The following is a 10,153-nucleotide window of genomic DNA, read 5'->3' as shown; positions in this document are numbered from 1 at the left end:
GCAATTTTTATAAAACTCCCTCACTCAAATTGTAAATCCTTCATATATACTTCGCAAACATTTATGGAGATCTCCTTTACCATTTTGAACAAGTTTATTATTTTGGAGCAAAGGGACAACTTGCTCCCCCTCCGAGTCAATAGCCTACTCCTTGTCCTTCTAGGAGATCCAATAACAACACAATTCCATATTATCCTCAACTTAATCAAGATCAATCAAGAAAGAAAAGGAAGACCGGTGCCTCTGACATGTATGGAGTGAATCCTAGTGCTTCCATTGGGAAAATTGTTACAGAATCCATTGATAAAATCTTTGATAATGGATACTTGGTAGTTGTGGAACATGTTAATGCTTGCCATGGACTCTAGTATAAGTTAAGGAAGCCTAGACATTAGGAACAATGGGATGCCCACCTTTTTAGATGTTTTCCCAAACATGGATTTTTTGAGCAAGTGATGTATGAAATGATGAAGGCACATAAGGTGAATTATGAGAGTGGAAGTAAGCCAAAAATCCAATCCCTTTTCAAGTGTTTTCTTCATTCACTGTTATACCCAAGGCATAGGGACTTGCAAATTTAAAGGATACAAAGAAGCATGAGCCAGACAAAGGCATTGGTGGTTGCAATGAAGGTGATTCAAACATTATTATAGTCTTTGCCATGAAAACACTATATGCACCCAACATGTTGAGAAGCTTGCATTCCTTTATTTATCGTGGCTACATAAAGTTTTCACTAAAAATGTCACATTATCCTCAAAGTCCTCCATTAAGACAATGGATTGGGATGACTCATATTAAAGCATTAGCTTTGCAAGGAACGTTGCGAGAGACACAAGACTTGAGATGGCATCATCTACAAAATGAAGAGGGTAGCCGGTTTTTTTTTTTTTGAAAGGGTGGAATGAGTGTGTTGGAGAGATGAAAATCATCTACAATAGAGGCATGCCACTTTTAAAATGTTGATTGAAGAGAATGGCACAACATTGGAAGAGCACCATGGGTTGAATCCAATCAGCCATTACAGGATTTGCAGAGTATCCATGACAACCAGTGTAATGCCCACCCATAGTTTATTTTTCTATTATATTTATTAAACTCTTTTATGCCTATTTCATGGATGTGTTAGTTTCAAGGATATTATTTCATAACTTGAATTAGATATATATCAATGATGATTGCTTAATTGACTATATTTCATGTGTTATTTAATGATTATGTTTACTAATGTGTTAATGATGCTTTAATGATGATTACTTCATATTCGTAATGATGCATTATTTTATCTAATCATTTGATGTTTGACTTATAATTATTATGGTATTTACCCCATACTTGCATGTGTATGGTGCCTGTGTCTATTTTATCTTTATGTTTGTCATGTTTGATGCGGTTAAGGGAGGGAGTCGTAGTCACCTGCTAGTCGGGATCTACATGATGTACCACTTCCTGTCATTGCATGTTTAGTTTAGATATATATGCATATGTACATGTTCAGATTTTATGTAGGATTGCAGGTACCAGACATCGACTTCATTGAATTGCCAGGATGAGTGCGCCTTATCACAATAACTCAATGGTAAGAATCAGGAGATAATGTTCAGGTCCAATCCCAGCCATAGCCTAAATACTTGTCCTGCAAGGAGGACTTGTAACTAACTTTCCACCCTTTTTAAACCCATGAGTTTATCTTTGTCTGTATTGTTTGATTTTGAGCTTTGATCTATTTTGATGTTGGTTTTATGTAGATTTTGCTATATGATTTGTTTGGTAAATGATTTAATTATAATATTTTGGTTAATCATATAATATTAAAAATTATTAAATATTATTTGATTAAAAAGAAAATATTAAAGTATTAGATTATTTAATTAATTAAAAAACTAATTAAATGTCTTCTTTAATTTAAAAGTATTAATCTAAATTTAGAAAATTGGTTAAAGAGAAATTAGAATATGATGATATTTAATTTAATTATTGTGTAATTTAGTTTAAAAAATTTAATTTAAAAGTCTAATTTAAGAAGTTGGACAAAAAGAGAATTAAAATATTAAAATATTAAAGATTTAATATTGTTTTATCATAATTATTTATTTAATAATAATTAAATTAGAGTTGCATTTAAACAATAGCTTTGATTATTATTAATTTCAATAATAAACTATGCTTTAATTAGTGCTTGTACTAATTAATAAACTAGAGGAAAACAAAATATAAAAGAATGAAATTTAAAGATAAAGTTATAGTTCTAATTGTAGCATAGTTATATTTATTTAATGTAATGATAATTATTTAAGAATTTTATTTTAATAATAAACTCTAAATAATGTTATTAATTAAATTAATAAATATATTATTAAAAATATTTCAAAAATTAATTAAAGAGAGAAAGCTAATTATTTAAATTAAGATATTTTGTAATTAAATATCTAAAAGAGTTATGCATGAAAAGGTAAAAAGGTAATAAAGTAATAAACAGTAATTGATCAGTGAGTTCCCTCTCATGATTGCACAATTAGAGCCCCAATTTAGGGGAGAACTCTTTATCAGAGACCCAAAGCTCATTTTGCAATTACACAGGTTTTGGGGAGCAAAATTTGGAGTTGGATCAAAAGAATTGTTGAAAGTTTTAGAGTGTTTGGATTTGCATGCATTCACATATTGTCTCAGATTTTAGCTCTAATTTTGAGGTAGGGTTTGAAAACCCATTGTAGAAATTTATTGAAAGATCTATCGACTTCATGTCTTCTTAGGTGTTTGCATATTGCTTATTAATTTACTGTAGTAAAAAGAACTCTTTTTAATTAAGAAAACTTGGTTGAGGAAAATTATAGAATTTTTTTAGAAAATTATTATGACTGAATTCTTTTAAACCCCTTTAGATAATATAGGGAATATTTGATTATGGAAATTGGAAGAAAACAATAAATTGAATAGTTAGGGTTTCAACATTAAATTTGTCATTAGAACCATGAGATTATCATGAATTTTTAAAATATAGATAAATATTATTCTTATATCTAAAATAATTTAATTGCAATATTTATTTAGAAAGAAAAAGATTAATTGAGAGGAAATCACATTGCAACTAAACATATACGTGCATGTGAAAACAAATATGCTAAAAATAGAAAGCTAAGTATAGTATGGTTATATGCATGTGAAAACAAATATGCTAAAAATAGAAAGCTAAGTATAGTATGGTTACATGCATGTGAAAACAAATATGCTAAAAAAAGAAAGCTAAGTATAATAGGGTTGCATGTGAAAACAAATATGCTAAGAATAGAAAACCAAGTATAGTATGGTTGCATGATTTGAGAGATCGAAATACTAATTGCATGTGTATTTTTATTTGATATAATTTAATTTTTAGATTTATTTATTTAAAAAGTAAATAAATTATTAATTTCAAAAATTAAATAAATATTATTCATTTAGTTTAAGTGGATGCTATCATTATTGATTTTTTAAGTCTAATTAAACTCTTAGTTGCATATAAATGATTTTATATTTATTAATGCAAGAGGGAAGTTAATAAATAAATATTTATAATTTTATTATATTTTAAGAGAAGCTGTGGTGGAGTTCACTTTGTAATCATTTAGTTAATAACTATTTGACTTTATGAGAGAAATTATAAATAATTAAATTAAATTAATAATTTTATCTCTATTTGCATTATGAATTAAAGGAAAATTAAATGTTAATATTGGACTTAAATAGAAGTCAAACTAATATTTTAGAAATAAAATTTAATATTAGTATTTAATCTAATATACATTTATGTTATTATTTAAATTATTTATGATTTAAGATTATTTAAATTAATAACATGATAATATTACATGATATTTTATATGCATAAAAGATTGGATATTTAAATACTTATTATTTTAAATAAGTATATTAGCATAAAAATTTATATTAACATATATATTCATACTTTATTTCTAAACACATCCTTATGACCCAAACTAAACAAGAGAAATTGGTGGAATTAAATCATGTGGCTGAAAACTACATATTTTCTAATAACCTATTTATAGTCTTGTGATGTTTTTTTTTTTTTGATAGTTTTGCTTTGTGGCTTGTTTAGTTGGCCAAGTTAGGATGTGCACTAGAGGCGTTTTTAAAATTTCTTTTATGATTATTTGACTGGATGTCATGATGAACTTTATGATTTGAATTGAGATTTATAGTTTATGAGCTTTATGCTATTGGGCATCTATTAAAACTTGGGTTTTGAGAACTAATGTATTTTTTTGTTACCTATTAAGGAACCAAATTTGATTAATATTATATTTGTGGTATGGGACACTATTGTGGTTTGTGATTTTTGGGAAGGTAGTTGAGGTGCATGTCTATGGGAATGGCTTGCAATGGGGGTCAGGGCCCAAAGTCATTGCCAGGGTAACTCATTATAAGTTGTGTAACAAGTGATAACATAGTAATTAAAATATCTTGCCTAGCCCTTTTCTTTGAGATACATTAAAAAAACAAGTTAGAGATTTTTCCTAGTTTATGCCTTGAGTGCTTGTATAGACTAAATATGACACGAAGATGATACCTTGAGAGGTATGACTAGTTTTCTCATCATCATGAGAGGGTATTTTGGTTCTGCATAGAGTCACTAGGGGGTTAGGGTCTTGAGAGACTACCAGGGTAACCTTAGAGTTGGCTCATGCGATGACACTCCAAAGTATGTAGCCTGAGTCTCCTTCATGATTTTTTTATATTTGCCTCTAGTGGTGTACTTGTTGGATATTACTTTTGATGGTTTATTTATTGTGAGTTGTTACACATTGATTGGATGTCAGTTATTGTTGATAGTTGACTTTTATTAATGAATGATCAGTTATTCATTGGTGGTATTTTTATTGTTGGAGTTAATGATTGGTAGTTTACTTTTATTAGTAATAGTTGTTATCTGTTGGTCATTGTGTTTATGAAACTTGTCATTGATTTCGAGGTGGTTGTATATTTTTGGTCTTGGTATTTGTATGTTGACTTGGTATGAGATGTTAGTAGTGGTATGAGTGTCCTTTCAATTTTGATTATCTCTTCTTCTTGAGTAATTTGTGTTACCCTTGAGGTAGTTTTGGCTATCAGGATTACTTGCCTAGGATTATTTTATGATTATAGACATTGTAATTGAGACTTAAACTTATTAATACAATTTTAATAAATGTGACTCAACATGAAGGAACCCTTGAGAAATTGAAACTCTTTTTGTAATTGATTATATGTTCTTGATGTGTATGTATATATTGCTTACACATTATTGTTACTTTGATGTTGTTTAACCTTAAAAAAAGTAGTTCAGTAAACTTTGTAACATATTAGGTTTATTTCTTTTGGGTTCTTGAGCAAGGCATTACAACTGGGGGAATGCAAGGAGTGACCACTGAATAAGATGTGTTCAAGCACATATCGAAACATAATGTAGATGTCACACACATTTTTGTGAAGGTAGCAAATTATTAATTACAATTTAGCAATCTCATGATGAGTACGTGCTACTTTGTTCAAAGGACGCTACCAATTTTCAACAAAGGAAGAAAGAAGAATGAGCTATAATCCCATATTTTTTGTGTGGAGGTTCTATTAAATGTTTGTATGTATCAATACACCATAGAATAGTGTCTCAAAAGCACACACCTTTTGAGATACAAGGCTTCTCATGTGGGGCCCAGGTCGGTTAGATGGTGGATAAAATAAAATTTTGAGCCAAAATGCTATTGTGGCAAACTAATGACGAATCATAAACTAACTAGATGTGGCACGGATTCCAAGGTGTTGATGTGGCAGAATGATGCATGGTGCAAGGTCGCTATATTGTGATGACATGGCATTGAGTTAAGGTTTCATGTGACATAGCGACTGGCTACCACGTGGCGGGGCTGGTGACGTGGCAAGATGATGTGGTAGGATGATGTGGCACTGTTGACTGGGTGATGATGTGGATTGAGATGCTACATGTTGCGACATCACTATGATGATGTGGTAAGGTGTTGAGGTGTCATGGAACATAGCAACCCAATCAAAGGTTGCCACACGGAAGAGGGACCAAAAAGACATGGCAGAACAGGGACCAATCTAGTGGTACCACATGGCGCTTGGGTGGTAGATGACGGTGCAAAACTGACCAATGGTGTGTTGACATGTGTCAAGCTTGGTCAAAACCCATTTGACCTAGAGGAAATTTTGGAGGGAAAAAACCAAAATGCATAAAATAACTTTTTTTATTGTTTTCCTTTTTCTAAACATGCAACAAGGTCTTTTAAATAAACTTGATGATATATCCTAAAGTTTTGACCTTAGGAAATTTTAAATTTTGCATAAATTTTAAAGGAAAATGCAGTCTCAGAGTCATGATAGGAACCTATTTTTCATTTTGAGATTCTAGGCATTTTTGGTAAGAAAATATAGCACTATTTTCACCAAAACTGGGAGAGAACAAACTTTTCATTTTTGGAGTTTGTTTTTGTATAGGTGACCATTGGTTCAATTTATACAAGGTTTTGTCTTAGGTAACTACTTTTTAGTTTCATTCAGTTAGGACAATTCATATTTGATTTTTAGTGAAATGGTGAACTGGATGAACATAAAAGGTAGTATGAATGCAATTAGGTGTGAATTTTGTCACCTCCAAGTCAGTTCAATGGATGAATTATCAACATTTCAGATATTTTGGCAATGAAAGGGTTTTCATCATTGAAGAAGAGACATTTCAAGTTTGTTACATAATAATGATGATAATCATATTAGATTTCAATTATAGAAAGAGGAGAGATGCTTTATAACAGTATGGAGTGAAGACTCAAGTGGATACATGTCACTTCTAGATCAAATCTGGGATTTTATTCTTTTCCTATATCTCTCTCTTTCTAATTCATTATAGAGGTTCCAATCTTGGGTTTTCTCAGTGTTGTGAGACTAGGGTTCTAGTTTTGATATTTCTCATGACTATGATACCATTCTCTTTAGCATATTTCTCTTATATAAACAACAATAGTTAAGCTAATATAGATAGCTCTGATTTATTTAGTGGTTCCATGAGTTGTTTGCATGCATCCTGAATGTATAGTTTCAAAGAATTGAATATAATGACCAAGAATCTTCTTAATTTCATTTTGAATCCCATCTCCTATCTCTGTAATCTACAATATTTTGAGGTTTAGGGACAAAAAACTTAGACCCTTTTGCATCCCTTTAAGGTTGTATGTCTGATATGTTTTGTTGTTGGAACAAAGGGCCAAGTAAATACTTGATGTATTTGATAGGGTTGTTGGTTATTTGAGAAGGATACTTCATAAGAATGAGGTCTTTATGAACACCGATGTCTAATTCACAAAGTGCTAAGATAGATATGATATCTTGATGTATGGAATGTGATATCATAGATGTATGTGTGTACTTCATGGAATTGTCTAATAAATAAGGCACTAATTAGCTATAGGATCAACTTGTTTTTACTGTTGCATATTTGGAAATTTATTGAAATCAAAGTTTTAATCATCCATTTCCTTTTCTATTTAAGAGTTGAAAGGATGCCCTCACTTAGCTTATCAATTTCTTAGGTCATGTCATTAGCTATTTCATGTCTATGATCTTTGCATAAGTACAGGAGATATAAGGGTTTAATATACTTTGTTTAGATTTAGTATATGCTTTGAATATTGGTACCATATGAAGAATCTAATAGGTCCAGCTGCCTAGGTTTTGCAAAGCTTGAAGTAGAAGAAGGGTTTAGCCTTATAGTTGGCTGGTGTCTGAAAGGATATGTTGCAGATAGGAAGTAGCCACCTCTAGATGTATTTTGTTCTCATTGGGGTAATTTGAAACCATGATGTTTCAAAACACCAATAGGTGCAACCAAATTTTAAATTCCCTTAAAATCTCAGTTTGTGTGCTTTCTTCATAGAAGGGATATATTAATATTTCCATTAAAATTTTGGCTTTTCCCTCCATTATGTACTTAGGTTTGACCTGGTTGACTGCACATGTTCCATGTGGCACCACCTAATTGGCTACTACCATCCTAATCATTACTTAGTCATCAGCCTTGTTATTAATCTCTAGTAGGCCCGCCACATCATCACCATGTGGCATCTCCTCATTGGTCCTTGGGTCCCTATCATCTACCCTGTTGTGCTAGGTGGCACTCCTTGAACTAATTAAATTCAATTTGTACCATCATTTGATCATTTCAAGTTCATTTTAACCATTTATTGAGAAGTGCCAATTATGTTCAGAGAGGCCTTTAAACTAGCCTTAACAAATGATAAAAACATATGACTAGGCCTTAACACTTGGCATTTTTTCTCTCTAGTCAACAAACTCTCACTCTACATGATTTCATCTCATGATGACATCTACATCATAAGATATTGACCATCAAAGTTGCTCATTTCATTTTGATTCTGCAAACAACATATTAGAAATAGAAAATGTGTTTGGTTTTGGCTTTCAAAATAGGTCAAATGAATTCTTGGGAAAACAAAGTATGGGACATTGGTAAATTTTCATATGGAGAGTATGAATGTAAAATTTGGGCTCATGATGAATAACTAGGCACATTTGGCAAGCGTAGAAAGTTGGCTACTTAGAATTGTAGAACTACATAACTTGTCAAAACAAGGATTTTAGCATATGGAATGGCCTTAGGAAAGTGTGCAAACAAATTTATGAAAACTTGCAAATTCATACAATGGAAGTATTTTCAATCTAGAATAGTGGTACAATTGGTTCAAGCATATCTATCACGGTGTCAAAGTTATAACATACCAAACAAGCCTCCTAATTGATTTGCACATTTGATTACTAACAAAACTTTAGAAACTGCATTTTGAATCATGCTTGAAAATTAGTCAAACAGATTTTTCATAGACTCAAATCTAGAACATAACACATCTTTGACCCCTAGAATGCAATGAAAAAAGAATTTTCTCAATAGGATCAATTGGGTCAAAGTTATAACCAGTCAAACAAGGCTTCTAGGATAAAGGTGCAAAGTGCAAAGTGCAAAGTCATGACAAAGATGAATGACCAACTTTGAGGAACTCAAAACCCTATCAAAATAAATCAAAATGACTTGAAATATGAAACATAGGATCTTTGGTATGCCTACTAAACATTCCCAAAGTGGCGAGTCACAACACTTAACTGGTGCAAGATGTTCAAATGCAAACTAGGCTTCTAAACTCTGTTTGACACTTAGGAAAAAAATGCAAATGTCTCAAATGCTCAAAATGACACGCCACTAAATGACTCATAATTGCAACTTATCATCATGAGACACATGTTAACATGAATGCTGATGCTATGGGAGAGCATTGTAGAACATTGATATGATGTATTTATAACTACGTTTGTCATTGATGACAACATAGTAATAAGTTTGTAAAAGACTAACAGAGTAGCAGACTGTGATTTCTGTATTGAGAACATTATATTACTTATCTAATGATGCACAATTACCAGCGCATACTACATTGTGTATTTGTTACAAGGGCAAGTGCGCATAACCTAATGTGACAATGTACGAAAGATATGGTTGATCTACAAAGAACATATGGAAATAGATTATTAGGAAAGTATTTCCTATTGTATGATTGCTATAGTTCATTACAATTGTAGTGAAGGGTTGCACAGTGAACTGGAGACAATATGTTGACCATTGATGACGTCAGAGAGTGCGCATTTACGAAAGTCGCACGTGTGAGTTTGTGTATAACTATGAGCTGACAACATTAATTAAACGTGTATTTCATTTAATTAATGTGTGGAAAGCCAACTCAAGGACTTATTATTGAGCATGGTATATTTAGGAAAGATGTTTTCCGTGTTTTACAATTAGTGAGAAGAGAAGAATTGCGAATTCGAGCGACAAAGTGATACAAAAGCAATGTGACCTACCTATGCATGTAAGTGACCTTAAGGGTTATTGTTACTGAGTTTAGAGTTCCAGATCTTATCGCATGATCTGAAGGTGAAGGAGTCTGATGTACTGGATAGAGGAAGAAGTGAAAGCTTGTTACACATCTATTATTATGAAGGAATAGTAGCAAGGTCAATTGGACAGTGGGTTCAATTGCCTTCCACAACTCCTAACAGGGTTGGAATCTCCTAACAAGGATTCAAAGTCTCC

The sequence above is a fragment of the Cupressus sempervirens genome, chromosome 9 (genome assembly GCF_028749045.1).
Source record: "Cupressus sempervirens isolate cs-2001-9-10 chromosome 9, ASM2874904v1, whole genome shotgun sequence".
NCBI classification, from domain to species: domain Eukaryota; kingdom Viridiplantae; phylum Streptophyta; class Pinopsida; order Cupressales; family Cupressaceae; genus Cupressus; species Cupressus sempervirens.
Note: the sequence above shows the minus strand (reverse complement) of the source record.